General features: G+C 45.1%; 1 protein-coding gene and 1 long non-coding RNA gene across 3 annotated transcripts in view; one reads left to right on the forward strand and one right to left on the reverse strand.

The window, feature by feature from the left end:
* Positions 1 to 23,673, reverse strand: part of MRPS17 (mitochondrial ribosomal protein S17) — a 457,376-nt gene that overhangs the window by 234,262 nt on the left and 199,441 nt on the right. The window lies entirely within an intron of this gene.
* On the forward strand, positions 13,545 to 20,528 carry LOC126950282 (uncharacterized). Of its 2 annotated transcripts, none has more exons than XR_007724141.1 (5): positions 13,545 to 13,643; positions 14,528 to 14,704; positions 16,756 to 16,814; positions 18,668 to 19,150; positions 20,470 to 20,528. It is a non-coding gene; the product is annotated as an uncharacterized LOC126950282 (long non-coding RNA). The 2 variants fall into 2 exon arrangements; XR_007724142.1 differs by having other exon boundaries at positions 18,939 to 19,150.

Raw genomic sequence — 23,673 nt, forward strand, 5'->3', positions numbered from 1 at the left:
AGACAAACATTTAACAGTCCAATGCATAAAAACATTACAATGACAGCAAACAAACAAAACAAAACCGAAAAAAGACAAATCAGACTCACGTGTCTCCAGCGCTAGATTTCTAGACCACACTATTCTGTTCCTTCCCAAGATAAAAATGCAGCACAAAGTTCTGACTACACATTTCTTCAAGAAAGACCGTTGGATTCTGCAAGAGCAAGAGCCTAGAAAGAGAGAATGAGGAAATGAACATCGTAGTCCACACACAAAACAGGAAAGAGGGAGACTGTCTAGCTTCACTCTCTCTCCTGGTGGGACTAGCACAAAAACGGGTCAGAGGCAAAATTTCCTAAGACTGCTTGCTTCCTCTGAGAAACGCTTTACTCCTATCCCCTTTAATCACTGTAGAGTCAACATACTCTTTTCTATGGCTTCAATCCTGCAAGGTTCAGGTCTGACAGGAAATCACATATGCCTGATTAGCAGGGTACAAAGGCAAGGGAGAGGGAGAGGGAGAGGGAAAGAGAATCTCTTGGGAGAACTAAATGCATAGACAAAGAAGCAGACTGGAGTGGGTGCGGTGGCTGATGCCTGTAATCCCAGCACTTTGGGAGGCTGAGGTAGGAGAATCGCTTGAACCCAAGGGGCAGAGGTTGCAGTGAGCTGAGATCGCACCATTGCACTCCAGCCTGGGTGACAGAGTGAGACTCTGTCAAAAAAACAAAAACAAAATCAAAAACAAAAAAATTCACCAAGTGAGGTGGCACATGGCTGTGGTCCCAGCTACTCGAGAGACTGAGGCAGGAGAATTGCTTGAACCCCGGAAGCGGAGTTTGCAGTGAGCCAAGATCGTGCCTCTGCACTCTAGCCTGGGTGATAGAGCAAGACTCTATCTCAAAAAATAAAATAAAATAAAATAAAAAAAAAAATAAATAAATAAATAAAATGAGGGGACAGAGACAACAGCATCCCAAGATGAATCAGAGGAAGAATCTGCTGCCCAACTACAAGGGAGCAAAGACAACTGCTGTGTGTGTGTGTGTGTGTGTGTGTGTGTGTGTGTGTGTGTGTGTGTGTGTGTCTGAGACAGGGTCTTGCTCTGTCACCCAGGCTGGAGTGCAGCAGTGCAATCACAGCTCATTGCAGCCTAGAACCCCTGGGCTTAAGCAATCCTCCTGCCTCAGCCTCCTGAATATTAGGGACTACAGATGACCACAACCATGCCCAGCTAATTTTTTATTTTTTGTAGAAACAGGGTCTTGCTATGTTGCCCAGCCTGACCTTGAACTCATGGCCTCAAGGGATCCTCCCACATCGGCCTCCTAAAGTGCTGAGATGACAGCTGTGAGCCACCACGCTGGGCCTGCAGTTTCTTATAAATATATACTCACCATAAGACCCAGCAAGGCCAGGCGCGGTGGTTCATGCCTATAATCCCAGCACTTTGGGAGGCTGAGGCAAGCAGATCACCTGAGGTCAGGAGTTTGAAACTGGCCTGACCAACATGGTAAAATCCCATCTCTACTAAAAATACGAAATTAGCCAGGTGTGGTGGCGCATGCCTGTAATCCCAGCTACTAGAGAGGCTGAGGCAGGAGAATTGCTTGAATCCGGAAGGCAGAGGTTGCAGTGAGCCGAGATCACGCCATTGCACTCCAGCCTGGGTAACAAGAACGAAACTCTGTCTCAAAAAAAAAAAAAAAAAAAAGACCCAGCAATCGCAATCTTGGAGTTTTATCCAAGAGAAACGAACATATATTCGTAGCAGTTTTGTGACTACCCAACACTAGAAAAAACCCAAATGTTCATTAACAGATAAATAGCTAAACAAATTGTAGTATATCACTACAATGGAACACTACTCAGTAATAAAAAGAAATGAATTACCGATACATGCTACAACATGGATAAATATTTGAAAAATCATACTAATGGGGCCAGATGCGGTGGCTGACGCCTGTAATCCCACAAGGCAGGTGGATCACGAGGTCAGGAGTTCAAGACCAGCCTGGTCAACACGGCAAAACCCTGTCTCTACTAAAAATACAAAAATTAGCCGGGCGTGGTGGCATGGCATGTACCTGTAATCCCACCTACTTGGGAGGCTGAGGCAGGAGAATCACTTGAACCTGGGAGACGGAGGTTGCAGTGAGGCAAGATCACACCATTGCACTCCAGCCTTGGTGACAGAGTGAGATACTAGTCTCAAAAAATAAATAAATAAAAAATAAAATAAAATTTAAAAATTAAAAAAAAGAAGAGTACACGGGATGGGAGAACTTATTGCAGCTACCTTGGAAAATATAATCTGCCACAGAGGGCAAGTAGAAAGAATGTTGGAGCTTAAGATTTCAGAAATCTAGCTGTCCAAAAGGATCACAAGAGCCGTTCCTGTGGCGGCTTAAGGAGAGTGGAAGCAAAGATCATCAGAGCTGAAGAAGATGTGGGATGGTGATTTCAGGTGAATTCATGCTCATCCATGTGGAATGCTGACATGCTCAGGAAAGTAGAAGGATTTCAGAGAACAGAGGGCAAAACATGATTTCATTATTTTTTTTTTAGAAACAGGATCTTTCTCTGTCTCCTAGGCTGGAGTGCAGTGGCGTGATCATAGCTCACTGTATGTAGCCTTGAACTCCTGGGCTAGATCGTTATGCCTCAGTCTCCTGAATAGCTACGGCTACAGTGTGTGCCACCATGGCTGGCTAATTTTATATTTTCATTTTTTGTAGAGATGGGTTCTTGCTATGTTGCCTAGGCTGGTTTGTAACTCCTGGCCTCAACTGATCCTCCCACATTGGCCTCTCAAAGCATTGGGATTACAGGCATGAGCCACTGTGCTCCACCACAAAACACTTTTTTTCTTTGAGACGGGAGTTTTGAGACGGGAGTTTCACTCTTGTTGCCCAGGCTGGAGTGCAATGGCGCGATCTTGGCTCACCGCAAACTCCACCTCCTGGGTTTAAGCGATTCTCCTGCCTCAGCCTCCTGAGTAGCTGGGGTTACAGGCATGCACCACCACGTCCGGCTAATTTTGTACTTTTAGTAGAGATGGGAGTTTCTCCATGTTGGTCAGGCTGGTCTTGAACTCCCGACCTCAGGTGATCTGCCTGCCTCAGCCTCCCAAAGTGCTGGGATTACAGGTATGAGCCACAATGCCGGGCCCACAAAACACTCTTTTAAAAGCTTTTGTCTATTTTTCTGGAGTGGTGAAATTATCTCTGTGGTGAGGACTTCCTTTTTATTTGGGAAAAGATATTTGCTATGGGCCTATTGTTTGTGCAAAGATACTAACAGCTAATATTTTTTGAGTGTCCATTCATTCATTCAAAATATATGTACCGGGGCCAGGCGTGATGGCTCACGCCTGTAATCCCAACACTTTGGGAGGCAGAGGCAGGTGGATCACTTGAGGTCAGGAGTTCGAGACCAGCCTGGCCAACATGCTAGAACCCTGTATCTACTAAAAATACAAAAATTAGCCAGGTATGGTGGCGTGCGCCTGTACTTGAGAGGCTGAGGCAGGACAATGGCTTGAACCCAGGAGGCAGAGGTTGTAGTGAGCTGAGATCACACCACTGCACTCCATCTTGGCGACAAAGCGAGACTCTGTCTCAGGAAAAACAAACAAACAAACAAAACCAAACCAAAACAGCAAAAAAACATTAAAAAGTTCTAGTATCTAAAATAAGCAAAATCGTCGGGCGCGGTGGATCACACCTACAATGCAGGCCCATCGTTCACATTTTTAAAAAGATGTTTTCTTCGTTTCCTAGCCCCGTCTACCCCGCTACGAAGTTTCAAAGGCTTAATGCTATTACAACCGGCCGTCAGAGGTCAAGCTCGGGGATGCAGCTCCCTAATACGTGGCAGCCTCAGAGGGGCCGACCCTGCCCAGGATGAGCGGCGCCAAGTGGCGGGAGACTCTCCCGGGGTCCCCGAGCCCTGGCTGGGGAAGGTGTTGTGGGACGCATGTGGCCTCAGGGCTGCAGCTGGCGCTGGCCATTGAGGAGCTTCTGCGCTACCTCGCGATCGTGCCCGGCACTTCCAGCAGGCCGGGAAGTGGTAAAGCTCCTCCTAGTAGCTTATGGGCGGAGGCGGCCGGGCAAAAGCCCGCGGACAATGATCGGCAAGTTCAGCTGATGCCAGTCTGGCAGCTTGTGGCCACCCGCCCGCGAATGCGCTCTCCTGGAAGATCCAGCAACCCCACCTCGAGTTCCGATTGGGTCCGCGTGAGAGGCGGGCCTCTGCGCCGTCACAGGGGCGCGCCTCCGTTGACATCACAGGGGCGGGCCTTCGGTGACGTTATGAAGGTGGTCCTTCGGCTTCGTTACAGGCTGGCGTTCGGCGATGTCACCTGGGCGGTACGGTGCTTAGAGTTAGGTAGTCTTCTCAGAGTGGAGCCTGGTAACCGCGACCTCCCCGCCAGGTCCTGTGTGTTGCTGGCTGGAAAAGGGTGGCTGACAAACTCCGACCCATTCACAGTGTTTATGTGGTCAAAAATAGAAAACTATGTCCGGGCGCGGCCAGCGGGAGGAGCCCTTCAGGCCAAGAGCGGCATGGCGCGACCCCATCTCTGTAGTCCTACCTCAGCTCCCCAGCTACTTGAACCCCAAGGTTCAAGGCTTCAGTGAGCTATGATCCCACCACAGCATTCCAGCCTGCGAGACTGAGGTAAACCCTGTCTAAAAAAATAAAAAAGAAAACTAACCAAGTGCGCACTGCTTAAAGAAAACATGAGGCTGGCTGGGCCCTGTAATCCCAGCACTTTGGGAGGCCGAAGCAGAAGGATGGATGGCTTGGGCGCAGGAGTTCGAGACCGGCCTGGGCAACATGACAAAACCCCCGTCTCTACAAAAGATACACAAATTAGCCCAGCGTGGTGCGCGCCTGGCTTAGTTTTTGTATCTTTTGTAGAGCGGGGGGGCGGGGGGTGTCTCGCTGTGTTGCCCAGGCCGGTTTCGAACTCCTGGGTTCAAGTGGTCTTCTTACCTTGGCCATCCGAGTTTTCGGGATTACAGGCTTGAGCCACCGCGCCTCGCCTGGGTTAGGCTATTTAATAGCATAAGAAAGTGTTAAGTGGCTCAGGCCTGTAATCCCAGCACTTTGGGAGGCCAAGGCGGGTGGATCACCTGAGATCAGGAGTTCGAGACCAGCCTGGCCAACATGGTGAAACCCAGTCTCTACAAAAAATACAAAAATTAACCGGGTGTGGTAGAGCATTCCTGTAGTCCCAGCTACTTGGGAGGCTGATACAGGAGAATCGCTTGAACCCAGGAGGTGGAAGTTGCAGTGAGCCGACATCCCACCACTGTACCCCATCCTGGGCGACGCAGCGAGACTCCAAAGTTTGACACCAGCCTGGGCAATGTAGTGAAACCCTGTTGCTACAAAACAAAAGACCCAGGTGTAACTGTGTCCACCTGTGGCCCCAGCTACTTAGGAGGCAGGAGAATCACTTGAGGCCAGGAGCTTAAGTCTGCAGTGAGCTATGATCATCTCAACTGCTTTCCATCCTGAGCAACAGAATGAAACCATGTCTCTGGATAGCTAGCTAGCTAGATAATCGATACGTAGTTTTCTATCATAGTTTTTTCCCCTAGATTTGAACATGTTTTTCTAAAGTAGCATTCAACACATCAGCATTTTACAGTGTTATTGTTAATATTATGTTTTTCTGAAATACAGTATCCTTCACAAAAGCAGTTTTGTCTTTCAAAGCACATAGATAGGACCTCAAGTGAATTTGTCTGATGTTGGCGACCTTGGTACCCTTTTGTCCACTTCATTGGAGCAGTCAGTCAATAATTTCAGGTTACTATTGGTCTTAGAAGAAGAGCCCAAAGGCAACAAGCAAGGGTGCTGGTGTTCAGTTACCTTCTAGAAGCATTTTCACCTTCCCCTAAAGTTTCCCTTGATGAACATAGAAGTAGCGTATGTAGAATTGACCCAGTGCTGCCCTGGCAACTTTGTATATTAGGCCAAATTTACATTTTTTACCTTTGTGAGAGGCACCCTGGTAGGCTAGTGGAGTTACACACACAGTCTGATCTCAGCTGCACTGTCCAGAGATGCAACACGGTCCAATCAAATAACATTCTCTGAGCCCGTTTCTTTAGCTGTAAAGTAAGAATAACAATTATATTCATCTAAAAAGACAGCTTATTGTATTTGAGTGGTCTTTTATTTTCTATGAAACTGTCTTTAACACAGTAATTATTTTCATTTCCATACCACATTTGTTTTTTGTTTTGTTTTTGATTTTTTTTGAGATGGAGTCTGTTTTTGTTTTTGTTTTTTTTTTGAGATGAAGTTTTGCGTTGTTGCCCAGGCTAGAGTGCAGTGGCATGATCTCCACTCACTGCCACCTCCACCTCCCAGATTCAAGAGATTCTCCTGCCTCAGCCTCCTGAGAAGCTGGGATTACAGGTGCCCACCACCACACCCAGCTAATTTTTTTAAATTATTATTTTTAGTAGAGATGGGATTACATCATGTTGCCCAGGCTGTTCTCAAACTACTGACCTGAAGTGATTCACCCGCCTTGGCCTCCCCAAGTACTGAAATTATAGGCGTGAGCCACTGAGCCTGGCCTTTTTTTAAAATAAGGATTTCTTGGCCAGGCGTGGTGGCTCACACCTGTAATTCCAGCACTTTGGGAGGCCAAGGTGGGTGATCACCTGAAGTCGGGAGTTCAAGACCAGCCTGACCAACATAGAGAAACCCTGCCTCTTCTAAAAATACAAAATTAAACAGACATGGTGGTGCATGCCTGTAATCCCAGCTACTCGGGAGGCTGAGGCAGCAGAATTGCTTGAACCCAGGAGGCGGAGGTTGCAGTGAGCCGAGAACAGGCCGTTGCATTCCAGCTTGGGCAATAAGAGTGAAACTCCATCTCAAAATTAAAAAAAAAAAAAATTCCTAAAATGATATTTTCAGTATTTTATAGATGATGTGTGTGCAGCAATCTTAATAGGACGTTACCTGACACTTTGCAGGACTAGAAGATGATGGTGGCAGCTGATTTGATCCATTTGTCTCTAATTCTCTCTTTTTTTTTTTGAGATGGAGCCTTGCTCTGTCTCCCAGGCTGGAGTGCAGTGGCATAATCTCGGCTCACTGCAACCTCTACCTCCTGGGTTCAAGGGATTCTCCTGCCTCAGGCTCCTGAGTAGCTGGGATTACAGGCACGTGCCACCACACCTGGCTAATTTTTGTATTTTTTTGATAGAGACGGTGTTTCACCATGTTGGCCGGTCTGGCCTGGAACTCCTGACCTCAGGTGATGTGTCTGCCTCGGCCTCCCAAAGTGTTGGTATTTCAGGTGTGAGCCATCGCACCTGGCCCAGATGTCTCTAATGCTAACGTGAAATGTATTGCAGGATCATAGCAGAGTGAGTTGCTGGTATATCCACAAGGAAATGAGCATGGAACTCTCACAACAGCTGCCCTGAGTAGTGTGTGTGTGCTGTGCTTGAATACCTCACTGCTCATTTATACACAGGCTTTCTGGTAACTGAGTCAACAGTATCTGTTTCATAAATAATGTATCCCTATCTTCCTTCCTTCCTTCCTTCCTTCCTTCCTTCCTTCCTTCCTTCCTTCCTTCCTTCCTTCCTTCCTTCCTTCCTTCCTTCCTTCCTTCCTTTTCTTTCTTCTTTTCTTCTTTCTTTTCTTTTTTGTTGAGACAGGGTCTTGCTCTGTTACCCAGGCTTGAGTACAGTTATGTGATCTCGGCTAACCACAACTTCTGCCTCCCGGTTTCAAGCGATTCTCCTGCCTCAGCTTCCCAAGTAGCTGGGATTACATGTGCCACCACTCCTGGCTAATTTTTGTTGTCTTTTGAGACGGAGTTTCACTCTTGTTGCCCAGGCTGGAGTGCAATGGCACGATCTCGTCTCACTGCAACCTTTGCCTTTTGGGTTCAAGCGATTCTCCTGCCTCAGTGCCCTGAGTAGCTGGGTTTACAGGCATACGCCACCGCGCCTGGCTAATATTGTATTTTTAGTAGAGACGGGATTTCTCTATTTTGGTCAGGCTGGTCTCTAAACTCCCGACCTCAGGTGATCTAGCCTTCTTGGCCTCCCAAAGTGCTGGGATCACAGGCATGAGCCACCGCGCCCAGCCTAATTTTTGTATTTTTAGTAGAGATGGGATTTCACTGTGTAGGCCAGGCTGGTCTCGAATTCCTGACCTCAAGTGCTCTGCCTGCCTTGGCCTCCCAAAGTGTTGGAATTACAGGCGTGAGCCACCATACCTGGCCAGCTCTATTTCTTTAACCCTACACATTTTGCACATATTAAAAGTATTTGAACATACAATTATCCAGCTTCCCTTGTTTATGTATGCTTGAATTTTGTATAATCTTGAATTTTTTTCCAATCTAAGCTTTATTTTATCCCCTTCTATATTCGTATAGCTTTAGGTGGCTGTCTTCATTGAAAGATTTTTCTCAAAAGCCTTAAAATAGAATACAGTTCTTGGCAACAATTTGAAAGTTATTTGAGGACAAGGGAAGATTTATAATGATGACTCAAATGAAGCAAACTCAAAAGTAATGAAGCAAGACGGAGGAAAAAGCAGTATTCACTTGAGCACGTCCCAAAAGAATAACATTTCAAATGTAACTAGAAAAAAGTGTGCTGAAGGTCACAATAGAGAAATAATTATTAATACTCAAAATACCTTTAAACCTCCACTCAACTTTTGAATGTTGTTGACCAGGAGGTGGCTGTAACTCTACAATGGTTCCTTCAATAATGACCATTTTCTTTTTCAAGATGATGATGATTCTCCACCTTCTAAGAGACCAAAGACCAACGAGCCACTATAGCCACCACTCTTGGAACCCGCCAATGCTGGGCAACGGAAAGTGAAGGAGTTCAACTCTGGTAAGTTCTCAGCGAAATCTACAACCTTTTCCTTCATCTTCTGGACTCTCAATGTGACTAATGAAAGTTACAACATGCTTTGCAGGGGGAAACGCTTTAGCATGTATTACTGCATTGTAATCTCATCTTTGTAAGGCCAGGAGCATTTTGAAAGTCACATTACAGACAGTGTTTAAATATAGTTTGAATTTACCAAAGCATAGGACATTGTATTATCTCATATTAATTAGTTGGCTTAAAATTAGTGCTAATGACTTAGTAATTCAATGATTTCTCTTAGCTTTAAAACCTTCTTTATTTCAGAACCATTTCACCTCTTGGTTTTCATTTTTGCTGTGTGTCACTGCCTACCAGCTGCTAATTTATTAACTCCCAGTGGTTCATGAAGGGACTGCATGAGATTTTAGTAGCAAATTATGTTGATGATTTGTATTTTAAATAAATAGTTTGAATGAATAGAATATTAAGCTTGTAAAAATTTTAAAATAGTATTTTAATATTCTACTGTGTCATAGTCACAATGATTGGATGTATATTGAATTTATACGTACATTAACTTGTTATATGTTTATATTCTTTAGCATTCTGACTTGCAACTATATATCTGTCAAGTTTTTTTTTTTTCCCCCCCCAAGAAGATTAGACTCTTGATTTATTGAGGCATCTGTTAAGTGGCCCAGGCTCTGTGTAGGCGGTGAGGTTAAAACAGGAAGAAGGGTGGTGAGAGGCAGGGGTGCCAGGATTAGATTGGAATACTTGGGGGTGCTCTGAGGCTTCTCAAGTTTCCCTGGTCCTGGCTGGCTGTGCTGCTGGCCTGGGCATCTGATGAGCCTGCAAGGGTGAATCCCGAGAGGTGGGTGGTCCAGGGGCTAGGGCAGGGACTTTGGAGTCACGCTATTGGCTTTGAATTTAGACTCCTACACTTAGTAGCTGTGAACTCTCCGTGCCTCAGGGACCTGCAGAACTGTGCTCTGTCTGAGCCAGGTCCCATCCAGGCATTGGAGATCCATCCAGAGGGAAACCACTATCCACTGTCTTCTCAAGCAGAGCCTTGTCTCCTTCTAGGCCCTCACAATCCAGTGGAGGAGGTGAAACTCATCTGCCTCCGTCCCTCTGGTCGCGCCTCATGCCAAGTGCATCAGTGGACATGGGCCATGCTCCTGGGCTTCCGAAGTTGGAGAAGGTTGCCAGGCTCAGGTAGGTACATTAGAGCAGCTGCTGCCCTCTGGACACAGTGACAAAAGAATACTCTGGGCCTGGAGCCCTGGTCTGGGGCATCGGGCAAGGCTCTTGCACTTCTCGGAGCCCATTTCCCCATCTGGATAGTGTGCTCATTCTATCTCCCTGTGGGCACTGAGGGCTCAGTGTTAGAGAGTCAGCTTCCGGGGTTTGGGCTGTAATTCCCCTTCAGCCCCGTAGCTGGGGGTAGCCAGGGACTTTGTCAGGATTAACCTAGGTGTCATTCTAGCTTCCTGACCCTGGCTTGGGCTCAGCATCTGAAGTAGTCTAGGCGGCAGGTGGTCCTGGTGGGGGTTGGGGATTTTCCCCACTCTGAGGTCACACCCAGAGCCAGAAATGTTGGTGCCTGCTCTGGGCAAAGGTGCCAGCCTGTGCGACAAGAGCGAAACTCCGTCTCAAAAAAAAAAAAAAAAAAAAACTTCCACCATTTCAAGGGGCTCACATCTCTCTAAGGGCCCGGTAATTGGCCTGATCTGGCCTGCACTTGGCCCCCAGGGTGCAGGTAACACCCCACCTTACCTGGCTTTTTTCTGCCAGGGCCAATCTTCAGACCTCAGGACTTTCCAGCCTATCCCACCTCCCTCTCTGGCCAGCCTTGAGCCCTTGTGGGTCCAGCACATTTTCCAGGCTGTCTCCTGGTTGTCCTTCTGCCTCAAGGTCTGGATCATGCTGCTCCCCCTCCCACTCACCAAGACCCACAAGGACCACTCCACACCCAGCTCAGCCCCATCCCCTCAGATAGTCCTTTCTCTTTCCTCAGGTGGCCAGGTGCATATCTTGGTGTCAGGACCTTCACTGCACCTGGGAATGCCTACTGGTCACCTCGGTGACAGAGACCAAGGCATTTACTTGATATGACTGCCCTGGTTCAACTGTCTACATGGCCAGGGAAGAAGTCAGTAATAGGCTTTTGACTTGCTGAAAGGATCATTTCTCCTGGCCCCATGGTCTAGGGATGGAGGATGCTGCAGGAGATGTACCCCTCACTTCCCAGCTGAGGACTGTGGGTCATCTCAGGGCAATTTCACAGTCCCCACATGCCCCACCCCCTCAGCTCTGCAAATACCAAGCAGTGCAGCCTGCCTAGGGGACAGTGGGCTCGGGTACCCAGGTAGTCCCTAGAATGCCCTTGGCAGGCCCCTCACCTAGGTGCTCCCACAGCTCTGTAGCAAGAGTTCTAACCTTTTTTGACTGTGGAGCCTGCTGAGAATAAGCTGTGGACTGTTTTTCAGAAAGGCATGTACATGCTCTCCATGCAAAACCTTGCATTGTGGCCAAGCGCAGTGGTCACGCCTGTAATCCCAGAACTTTGGGAGGCCGAGCCGGTCGGATCACCTGAGGTCAGGAGTTCGAGACCAGCGTGCCCAACATGGCGAAACCTCATCTCTACTAAAAATGCAAAAAATTAGGCGTGGTGGCGGCCACCTTACAGGTGGCCTTACACCTTACAGCCTACTCTGGAGGCTGAGGCAGGAGATTCACTTGAACCCGGGAGGCAGAGGTTTCAGTGAGGTGAGATTGCACCACTGCACTCCAGCCTTGGTGACAAGAGCGAAACTCCATCTCCAAAAAAAAAAAAAAAAAAAAAAAAAAAAAAAAAAAAAAAAAAAAACCTTGCATCCTTTCGGGGGGCTCATCACACCTCCCTAAGGGCCCGGTAGTTGAATCCCTTGGACCTGAGGGTGAGAAACCTTGCTTCAGTTCTTCCCTGGGTGATCAGCCCAGGGTAAAGAAGGAGAAGCCAAAAAGGAGGACCCATGAGAAGGGCCCCCTCCTGGAGTTTGAGGCCCACTCCCTCCTCCCCTGCCTGTCCTCTGTCCACGACTCCTCCCTGCTGTGCCCCACTCCTGGGGCCATAACCATTTGGTGCTGTGTTTTTCTACAGGGTCCTGGGCACAAAGTGGGCAGGCTCAACTGGAGGGGATCAGAGTAACATGGGAGGAAATGAGGGGGAAAGCTACCCTAGAACCGCGCCTCTCTTCCCCCTCATGTCACTGGGGTACACTCCTCCCTCACCTCACTCAGGCAGCGACATGGGTTCCATGTGAGTGCTGTCCTGCTTCCTCTGCTGCCTGTTTTTTTCCTTAGGGCTATCATAAAACTTTCTGTTTCCCAGCTCTACCAATCTGGTGGGACATTGGGCTTCCCTCTCACAGGGTCCTGGGGACAGGCCCATCCTGTATCATACCTGCAGAGAGACCCTGTTTTTCTCCACGGCTTGGGGAGCAGCCAGGTTCCATGAGTGAAACGCAGATCTGAACCATACCAAGCTGGGGTTGGGGTCCACACTCTCCTCTACTGAGAAGGAGCTAGGGATTCCAGCTAGGTGAGAGGGAGAGTGGGCAGAGCCAGACCAGACCAGGACTGATCCCCTGGAAAAAGCCTGCCATCAAAGGCCTTGGCGAGTGCTGGGTGCGGTGGCTCACTCCTGTAATCCCAGCAGTTTGGGAGGCTGAGACAGGTGGATCACTTGAGGTAAGGTGTTCAAGTCTAGCCTGGGCAACATGGCAAAACCCCATCTCTACTAAAAATACAAAAATTAGCTAGGCGTGCTATGTTCCTGTAATCCCAGCTACTCAAGAGGCTGAGGCAGGAGAATTGCTTAAACTGGGGAGGCAGAGGTCGAAGTGAGCCAAGATTGTGCCACTGCACTCCAGTCTGGGAGACAGAGTGAAACTGTGTCTCAAAACAAAAACAAAAACAAAAAACACCATAATATGGCTTTGGCAGAGAGCCTGGCCAGGCAGTGCCTTTCCTTGGGTTTCTCCTGGGTAGGCCTCTGCCACGAGGAGGCGCTTCCTTTTGCCTGTCCATGGCCCACAGCAATGGAATGTCTGCTTCTGAGGGTTGGGTGGGGGACTGCTGGCAGAACTGGAAACCTTCTTCAGGTGGGTTTTTTGGTTTGTTTTGTTTTTGTTTTCGAGATAGAGCCTCGCTCTTGTCACCCAGGCGGGAGTGCAGTGGTGCAATCTCAGCTCATTGCAGCCTCCACCCCCCAACCCCAGGTGTAAACAATTCTCATGTCTCAGCCTCCTGAGTAGCTGAGATTACAGGTATGTGCCACCATGCCCGGCTAATTTTTGTATTTTTTGTAGAGATGGCACTTCGCCACGTTGGCCAGGCTGGTCTCGAACTCCTGACCTCAAGTGATCTCCTCGGCCTCCCAAAGTGTTGGGATTACAGACATGAGCCACCGATCCCAGCCCCTTCAGATGGGTTTTGAGGCTTTACTACTAGGTTCCCGTGGCTGCTGCAACAAATTACCACACACTTAGTGACTTAAAACAACACAAATGTATTCCCTTACAGTTCTGAAGACCAGAATTCTAAAGTAAGTCCCACTGAAGCAAGGTGGCAGCAGGGTTGTTGCCTTCTGAGGCTCTGCGGGCGAATCTGTCTCCTGGCCCTGGAGGCGGCCTGCACTTCTCAGCTTGTGCTGCATGTCCTGAATGACTGGAGTTTCCTGCTTCCGTCACTACACCTCCCACCCTCTCCATCACCTTCTCTGCTCTTATAAGGATCCGGGTGAGTACATTAACCCCGCCAGTACAAGCCAGCCAAAGACCCTTAACTTCATTATATCTGCAAAGCCCCTTTTGCCATACAAGGTCATGTTCACCAGTTCCCGGGATTAGGATATGGGCATCTTGGGGGCATCAGCCTGCTACAGCTAGGCTGCAAAACTGTTACACCCTCCTGGTGTTGCAAAGATTGAGAGAAAAAGGGTTGGCATTTTTTGCTTAGGGGTCCCTCTTAAACTTGTACCTTTAAGGTCTGGGGTCCCTTTTAACCTTGTTTTTGTTTTTGTTTTTTCTTTTTTGAGGTGGAGTGTTGCTCTGTCATCCAGGCTGGCAGTAGCATGGTCTCGGCTCACTACAATGTCTGCTTCCTGGGTTCAAGTGATTCTCCTGCCTCAGCCTCCTGAGTAGATGGGACTATAGGCGCCCACCACCATGCCTGGCTGTTTTGTATTTTTGGTAGAGATGGGTGGGGGTGGGGAGGGGAGTTTTTGGCTATGTTACCCTGAGCTCAAAGCCATCCGCCTGCCTCTGCTGCCGAAGTGCTAGGATTACAGGCCTGCACCACCACACCCGGCTGCTGTAAAGTCTTATTTCCACACAGCTGAGACAAGTTTTAGGAAGTTTCCTAACAGACCCCTGGAGACCTCCTCATTGTGGCCTCCCTGTTACCGTGTTTAATTTGATTGAACTTTTCTGCCCTCCTGCTTTTCAGCTTCTCTAATAGTCTCTCATTAAACCAATTCTAAGAACCGCCAAAGAAGGGAAATTTTTTTTTTAAAGCAGTAAAATGATGTGGACTGTTAGAATGTAAAATATATGAAATAAGTTCTTATATGTTAGTGCTGCTCTGACATAGGGATGTATTATTGAGAATCAGCTTTTGCTCAGTTTTCAGAGAAATGGAATAATCGTATTGCTGATCTACATAAGCAAGTTGAAGAATTGTCTGAAAGAAAATATGGTATGTCTAAACTGGAAAAGTCCTGTAATCCTGTGTTCATGAGCATTTACACAGTGGAGTTACTCTTCATCATGGGGGTACCGTGAACAGGCCCAGGGCTGCCGGTGAGTCATGCTTCCTTACACGTTTCTCCTTGTCAGGTGCTTCGTAGTGTCTAAATATTGGAAACATTCTCTGTTTCTAAATTGCTGCAAAGCTAAGGAAAAGTTGTGTTTCTTTAATTATTAGCATTTCTTTTAAACTTTCAGCATGGAGATTAGGAATTTATTTACATATTTATTGCAAAGCCCTGGATCTTAGGGATTTCACTGAATTATTATTATTATTTTTTGAGACAGAGCCTCACTCTGTCACCCAGGCTGGAGTGCAGTGGTGTGATCTCTGCTCATTGCAACCTCTGCCTCCTGGGTTGAAGCAGTTCTCTGCCTCAGCCTCCTGAGCAGCTGGGTTTACAGGCGCCAGCCACCACGTCTGGTTGATTTTTGTATTTTTAAGAGACGGTATCATGATCTTGGCCAGGCTGGTCTTGAACTGCTGATCCACCTGCCTCGGCCTCCCAAAGTGCTGGGATTACAGGTGTGAGCCACCGTGCCTGGCCAAATGTTATTTTTTAAAATGAATTGTTTCTCTTAGTCTGCTTCGTTAAATTCGGAATTCGTCCGGGCATGGTGGCTCACGCCTGTAATCCCAGCACTTTGAGAGGTCGAGACAGGCAGATACTTGAGGTCGGGCGTTCAAGACCAGCCTGACCAATGTGGAGAAACCCCATCTCTACTAAAAATACAAAATTAGATGGGCACATGTCTGTAATCCCAGCTACTTGGGAGGCTGAGGCAGGAGGATCGCTTGAACCCGTGAGGCAGAGGTTGTGGTGAGCCGAGATTGCACCATTGCACTCTAGCCTGGGCAAAAGGAGCAAAACTCCATCTCAAAATAAATAAATAAATAAATAAAAATTCAGTACTCACCAAGGTGCCCCTATTGTCTCTGCTTTTATCTTGCTGCATCACTGAGTTGACATTAGATTTCAAATTCGTCATTGCACTTACACTATTCTGTCCTGAAGCCACCTTTGTATAATGATGAAAGAAATTAGCAATTTGTTATTATCCTCTGTCTGTTGGTATATATCAAGTGCTTACCTAAAAAGAGCAATAACCAGTGGAAAACATCATGTGTTTTACTGTTTTTACTTGGATGACTATTTACTTGTAACCTACTAGCAAACTATAAAATTGTATGAGATGCAGAATTTTAACTGAATTGCTTTAAGTGAACGTTTAAACATGATAAACCATATTGATGGTATTTATGTTAATATACTTAAAGTGAACATTTTTTTCTTTATCATGAGCAATATAACCTACTCCTCAATGAAAATCTAGAATTAAATTTGCTAATGAATTCAGTAACATTTCCATAATATTTTTAGTTACGTGCTTAAGGTTCCCTTAGTGTTTCTCCCACTTTTTAATAGCTTATGCCTTTTTTGCCTTTGGTTTTTTTTGGTTCATTTTAAAGTAAAAATCTCACAACATGTGATACCTGGAAGCAGTGTAACGGTCTCACCTGGTGGTAAGACTGTAGGCTCTGGGGACACAGGCTGGCCATGTCTCTTCTCCTGTCTGAGCTTTAGTGTCCTCTTTTGTGGTCATGAGAACTGAAGATCTATCCTGAAGATTTGATAAGACAGTAAAGTGCTTCACATAATACCAGGCATATACATGCACAGTAAATGCTTCCTTCTTACATTTTTATTGATTGATTGAGACAGAATCTTGCTGTTTCACCCAGGCTGGAATGCAGTGGTGTGATCGTGGTTTCTGCAACATCCACCTCCTGGGTTCAGGCAATTCTCCTGTCTCAGCCTCCTGAGTAGCTGGGATTACAGGTGCCTGCCACCATGCGTGGTTAATGTTTGTATTTTTAGTAGAGACAGGGTTTCACCATGTTGGCCCAGCTGGCCTCGAACTCCTGACCTCGTGATCTGCCTGCCTTAGCGTTCCAAAGTGCTGGGATTAAAAGCGTCAGCCGCCGTGCCCAGCCTGTCTTTTCTTATCACAACCACCCTTGGTGATGAAATGTTAAATATGTACTAGTGGATATTATTTTGCTTAATGTTGCCTAGTGAATATTAAGTATTCTTACCTTTCAGACATGAACTTATGAATTCAACAGGTGAAGATTTACAACTTGATTAAACAGCTTCAGGAGGTAGGTCTTCAATCTTAAGTCAGATTAGAAGATTATGTGAAATAATTATTTAAGATTTAACATTGAATTCTTTTAATGGTACCCTCCACATGAAATAATATGCCTCTAAGTATTAATTATGTGCCAGGACAAGAGAATTCATGTTGTCAAAATTCTCATACTCTCTAGAACAGTGAACTCATTTTCTTTTTATTAACCCATTAGAAATACATGTAAATATTGCATTTATGGGTAGACAGAACTGGAAGAACAGTATTTGTCCTACTTTTGAGATGCAAGATTTATCTGGCGTAATGCATTGAACAGATTATTATTGAAGTCTACACCGGTCAACTGAACAAGCATTCGTCAAATGTCCATGATACATAGGACAGAATTTTCTTTTAGAGTGTGGAGCCATGCATATTATCTTTTAATTAGATTTAGTTAGATATGTTTTTAAAGAAATAGAAATATGATTAATTTCCTTGTTTTGGCTCTGGAGTGGGGATGAAACAGAATGGAATGACACTGTTTAGATTTACTAAAATGGAAGGATAGCCAGTGAGATCATATCCCGTCTCCCTGGACCTTTGGCTTTTACAGGTTGAGCTATAAGAACAATTAGAAAAAGGGATATCATTTAAACACAATATGTAGAAAAGAATAATTTCTACATATTGTGAATAATTGCACCTGCTAGCGGTTCTTTTTTTTTTTAGATGGAGTTTTGTTTTGTTGCCCCTGCAGTGCAGTAGTGTGATCTCAGCTCATGGCAAGCTCTACCTTCTGGGTTTAAGCAATTCTACTTGCCTCAGCCTCCCAAGTAGCTGGGATTACAGGCACCTGCCACCATGCCTTCCTAATTTTTGTAATCGTAGTAGAGTTGAGGTTTCACCATGTTGGCCAGGCTGGTCTTGAACTCCTGACCTCATGTGATTTATCCACATTGGCCTCACAAAGCGCTGGGATTACAGGCATGAGCCACTGGGCTTGGCCATAATTTTTTTAATAATGTTGTTTTATTTTAGAAAAGTAAATACAATGAGAGGACTTAGCTCCAGTTTTCTCTTACTGTTTTTTGTTTGTTTGGTTTTGTTTTGAGATAGAGTTTAGCTCTTGTTGCCTGGGCTGGAGTGCAATTCCGTGATCTTGGCTCACTGCAGCCTCCACCTCAAGCGATTCTCCTTCTTCAGCCTCCTGAGTAGCTGGGATTACAGGCGCCCTCCCCAATGTCTGGCTACTTTTTGTATTTTTACTAGAGATGGGGTTTCACTGTGTTGGCCAGGCTGGTCTCCAACTCCTGACCTCAGGTGATTCACCCGCCTTGGCCTCTCAAACTGCTGGGATTACGGGTGTGAGTCACGACAACCGGTTTTAATGGGATATTTCGCATTTTTGCTGTTGTTTTTATTTCAGTCATTATTTAAGGTTTAACATTGAATTCTTTTAATGGTACCCTCCACATGAAATAATATGCCTCTAAGTATTAATTATGTGCCAGGACAAGAGAATTCATGTTGTCAAAATTTTCATACTCTCTAGAACAATGAACTCATTTTCTTTTTAATAACCCATTAGAAATACATGTAAATATTGCATTTACGGGTAGACAGAACTGGAAGAACAGTATTTGTCCTACTTTTGAGATGCAAGATTTATCTGGCATAATGCGTTGAACAGATTATTATTGTTCAATTTTTTGAACAATAATATTTTTATTTTATTGCTATTTTTCTTTAGACTCAATTATATTAACAGAAATAAAGATAAAAGTATAAAAGTTAAAGACCAATACATATTTAATAGTTATTCTATTCTACATAATTGTGTTTAAATGATATCCCTTTTTCTTTTTGTCCTTATAACTCAAGCTGTAAAAGCCAAAGGTCCAGTGATGATCCCATACCCTTTTTTCCAGTGTCATGTTGAAGATCTTTATGTAGAAGGCTGTTCCAAAGGAACTTTTTTTTGTGGTGGGGGATGGGGTTTCATTCTTCTTGCTGAGGCTGGAGTGCAATGGTGTGATCTTGGCTCACTGCAACCTCTGCCTCTTGGGTTCATGTGATTCTCCTACCTCAGCCTCCCAAGTAGGTGGGATTACAGGCGCCCACCATCATGCCAGCCTGATTTTTGTATTTTTAGTAGAGACGGGGTTTCACCATGTTGGCCAGGCTGGTCTTGAACTCCTGACCTCAGATGATCCTTCTGCCTCAGCCTCCCAATGTGCTGGGATTACAGATGTGAACCACTATGTCTGGCCAGGAATTTTTTGTAAGAAGGCTGTCTACTAATGGAATTCCTGACCTGGAGAGGATATTGCTGTCAAAGGAATGGATTCATTTTTTTATTAAAAGGTAAGACTCTTGGATTCTTATTGGACTCTCCTCTCTGTTCTGAGTAATAAATTTTTTTATCGTTGACAAATATTTATTCACCACCAGGGTTATATTTAATTAAGTCTGAGTTATTTTATGGTTTTGTTTTGTTTTTTTTTGAGATGGAGTTTTGCTGTCCTTGCCAAGACTGGAATGCAATGGTGCGATCTCGACTCAATGCCATGTCCGCCTCCTGGGTTCAAGCGATTCTCCTGCCTCAACCTCCTGAGGAGCTGGGATTACAGGCATGTGCCACTATGCCTGTCTAATTTTGTATTTTTAGTAGAGTTGGGGTTTGTCTATGTTTGTCAGACTGGTCTCGAACTCCCGACCTCGGGTGATCTGCCTGCCTCGGCCTCCCAAAGTGCTGGGATTACAGGCGTGAGCCACTGCACCTGGCCTATTTTAGGTATTTTTATCTTCCACTTTTTAATTTATCTGGGTCCAACATTGAGTAAGTCATGCCAGTGTTAGCTTTTAAAACGTGAAGACTGCCCTCATATGACTGGCACGCAATTGACATTTTCTTTCACAGTTTTCTGCTACTTTTGCTGAAGAAAATAGTATCCATGTCTTGTTTTTAAGCCTGAGATTTTAAAGCCTATGTGGGAATAAATGATTGTTTTTATAGATGTGTAGAGGAAGATAGTCTTGAATGCAATGTGATATTAAAGGATCCCATTTAAGATTATTGTAATATGTTTCAAAGACCTGTGGGTTGCAAAGATACCAGTTTACTTGTGAGGACACATCCTCCACGAAACACCTGATGAGACCATTTGCAATTATTATTTTGTTTGGTTACTGTATAGAAACCTCAAAAGAAGATTTAGTTGTGCTCTAGCATCCCAATTGTCTTGTCTTTTCTTAATTAATTAATTAATTAATGATTTTTTTCCCTCCTGAGATAGAGACTTGATCTTTCACTTAGGCTTAGAGTACAGTGGCATGAGGTTGGCTCCCTGCAATCTCTGCCTCCTGGGTTCAGGCAATTCTCCTGCCTCAGCCTCCTGAGTAGCTGGGATTACAGGCACCTGCCACCACACTTGGCTAATTTTTGTATTTTTAGTAGAGACGGGGTTTGACCATGTTGGTCAGACTGGTCTTGAACTCCTGACCTCAAGATCTGCCTACCTTGGCCTCCCAAAGTGTTGGGATTACAGGCGTGAGCCACTGTGCCCAGTCTGTCTTTTCTTTTCACACCCACCCTTGGTGATGAAATGTTAAATATGTACTAGTGGATATTACTTTGCTGAATATTGCCTAGTGAATATTAAGTATTTATTCTTACCTTTCAGAGATGAACTTATGAATTCAACAGGTGAAGATTTACAACTTGATAAATCAGCTTCGTGAGGTAGGTCTTCAGTCTTAAGTCAGGTTAGAAGATTATGTGAAGTAATGTTTAACATTAATTTCTTTTAATGGTAGCTTCTACATGAAATAATATGCCTCTAAGTATTAATTATGTGCCAGGACAGAAGAATTCACGTTTTCAAAATTCTCATACTCTCTAGAACAAACTCATTTTCTTTTTATTAACCCATTTTTAAATACGTGTAAATACTACATTTTGGCTAGACAAAACTGAAAGAACAGTATTTGTCCTACTTTTGAGATGCAAGATTAATGTGGCATAATGCATCGAACAGGTTATTATTGAAGTCTACACCAGTCAACTGAACAAGCATTCATCAAATGTCCATGATACTCAGGACATAAGAAGTTGTTTTTACTAGTATGGAGCCGTGCATATTATCTTTTAATTAGATGATTTAGTTAGATATGTTTTTAAAGAAATAGAAATATAATTGATTTTCTTATTTTGGCTCTGGAGTGGAGTGGGGATGAAACAGAATGGAATCACACTGTTTGCAATTACTAAAATGGACGGACTGCAGCAGGATCATATCCCTAGTCTCCCCATAGCAAATGTCACGTGCTAGCTTTTTTTTTTTTTTTTTTTTAAGATGGAGTTTTGGGCCGGGCGCGGTGGCTCAAGCCTGTAATCCCAGCACTTTGGGAGGCCGAGGCGGGTGGATCACGAGGTCAGGAGATCAAGACTATCCTGGCTAGCATGGTGAAACCCCGTCTATACTAAAAATACAAAAAACTAGCCGGGCGTGGTGGCGGGCGCCTGTAGTCTCAGCTACTTGGGAGACTGAGGCGGGAGAATGGCGTGAACCCGGGAGGCGGAGCTTGCAGTGAGCTGAGATCCGGCCACTGCACTCCAGCCTGGGCGACAGAGCGAGACTCCGTCTCAAAAAAAAAAAAAAAAAAAAAAAAAAAAAAAAAAGATGGAGTTTTGTTCTGTCGCCCATGCTGAAGTGCAGTGGTATGATCTCAGCTCATGGCAAGCTCACCTCCTGGGTTCAAGCAGTTCTCCCTGCCTTAGCCTCCTGAGTAGCTGGGATTATAGACCCCTGCCACCACGCCTGCCTAATTTTTGTATTTGTAGTAGAGTTGGGGTTTCACCATGTTGACCAGGCTGACCTTGGACACCTGACCTCAGGAGATTCACCCGCCTCAGCCTCCCAAAGTTCTGGGATTATGGGTGTAAGTCACTGCACTTGGATGTAATGGGATATTTCACTGCAGACTTTGATAAACAGAATATTAGCATTTATGGTGTTCTTTTTATTTTACTCATACTATTTTTCTTTGGACTCAGTAACAAGAACAGAATTAAAGATCAAAGTATAAAAGTTAAAGATCAATACAGATTCAATAATTATGCTTTTCTACATATTGTGTTTAAATGACATCCTTTTTTCTTTTTGTTCTTATAGCTCCAACTGTAAAAGCCAAAGGTCCGGGGATGATCCCATACCGTTTTTTCCAATCTCATGTTGGAGATTTTTATGTAGAAGTTCTTCCCAAAGGAATTTTTTTTTTTTGAGACAGAGTTTTCACTCTTGTCACCCAGGCTGGAGTGCAATGGCGCGACCTTGGCTCACTGCAACCTCTGCCTCCTGGGTTCAAGCGATTCTTCTGCCTTTAGCCTCCCGAGTTGCTGGGATTACAGGTGCCCAGCACCACGCCAGGCTAATTTTTGTATTTTTAGTGGAGATGGGGTTTCGCCATGTTGGCCAGGCCGGTCTTGAACTCCTGACCTCAGGTGATCTTCCTGCCTCAGCCTCCCAAAGTGCTGGGATTAGAGGCGTGAACCCATGCCCGGCCAGAAATGTTTTTTTTAAAAAGGCTGTCTACTAATGGAGTTCCTGGCCTGAGAGGATATTACTTTCCAAGGAAAGAATTTCCTTCATTATTTAAGGGTAGGATTCCTGGATTCTTACTGGACTCTTAATCTCTGTTCTGAGTAATCCATCTTTTTTATTGTTGACCAGTAGTCATTCACCACTAGGGTTGTATTTAATGAAATCTGAGTTATTTTATGGCTTTTTTTTTTCTTTTGAGACCGAGTTTTGCTCTCATTGCCCTGGCTTGAGGGCAATGATGTGATCTCAGGTCATCACATTCTCTACGTTCCGGGTTCAAGCTGTTCTCCTGCTCGGCCTCCCGAGTAGCTGGGTTTACAGGCATGCGCCACCATGCCCAGCTAATTTTTTGTGTTTTTAGTAGAGATGGTGTTTCACCAGGTTGACCAGGCTGGTCTCGAACTCCTGACCTGGGGTGATCCACCCGCCTCGGCCTCCCAAAGTGCTAGGATTACAGCACTTTAATCCTATCACCGTGCCCGTCCTGGGCCTGCTTCTTTCATTCTCTTTTTCTTTTTTTTTTCATTAGCAGGTTAAAATTGGTGACTTACTCAGACACAAGCAAAAGAATATTAGCCCAGCTTTGGAAATAGGTGTGAGCCCATGTATGATTTTCCTAGTTTCTCCTTCCCCTTCGCTTTTTGCTCTCTTGTTAGTATGTTAATTGTTTTCTCTCTCTCAATCTTTTTTCCCCATTTCTTTGGCAGACATTTATACTTGTCTTGGAAGAGTAGGTGAAGAGCTCTTTTTAGGACTCTTTGAAAGGGTACAATATGGATGACAGTCTTGGCTAATGGTAACCAGATCCAGGGAGCCGGGGTCAGTGTGAGCTGGAATCAGTTCAAATTAGCAAAACACTGGTACTCAGTGGCAGGAATACAAGTGACCGCAAATTATTCAACACATCTGGAAAGGGATACTGACATCATCCTCAGAATCTGTGGGGACTACACATAGCCCGTAAGACACATTCCTGTTTGACCCTATAAAGATTCTTTGAAGAATAATACCCTTAGCAATTTTCTAGCCAGCTTGCCTGCTTATTTATCTTTGAGGACAACATGCCTCGTGGAGCTCCACAGTCCCCAGAGGATTCTACATTTGAAAGTGCTGAAGCTGAGAAACTCGGTCTTGGTGAACCCCAAGAGGTCTGCTTTTCCTCTACTCATTGTTCCTTTTTTTTCCCCGCAACTGGCATTGCTGTTTAAATGGGTTGTTCTTTGCCGTTTAATTTGTTTGGTAGTGGTGTGTAGGATTTGGGTTTTCTGAATACTTTCCCAGCTG

The sequence above is a fragment of the Macaca thibetana genome, chromosome 3 (assembly GCF_024542745.1).
Source record: "Macaca thibetana thibetana isolate TM-01 chromosome 3, ASM2454274v1, whole genome shotgun sequence".
Taxonomy (NCBI): domain Eukaryota; kingdom Metazoa; phylum Chordata; class Mammalia; order Primates; family Cercopithecidae; genus Macaca; species Macaca thibetana.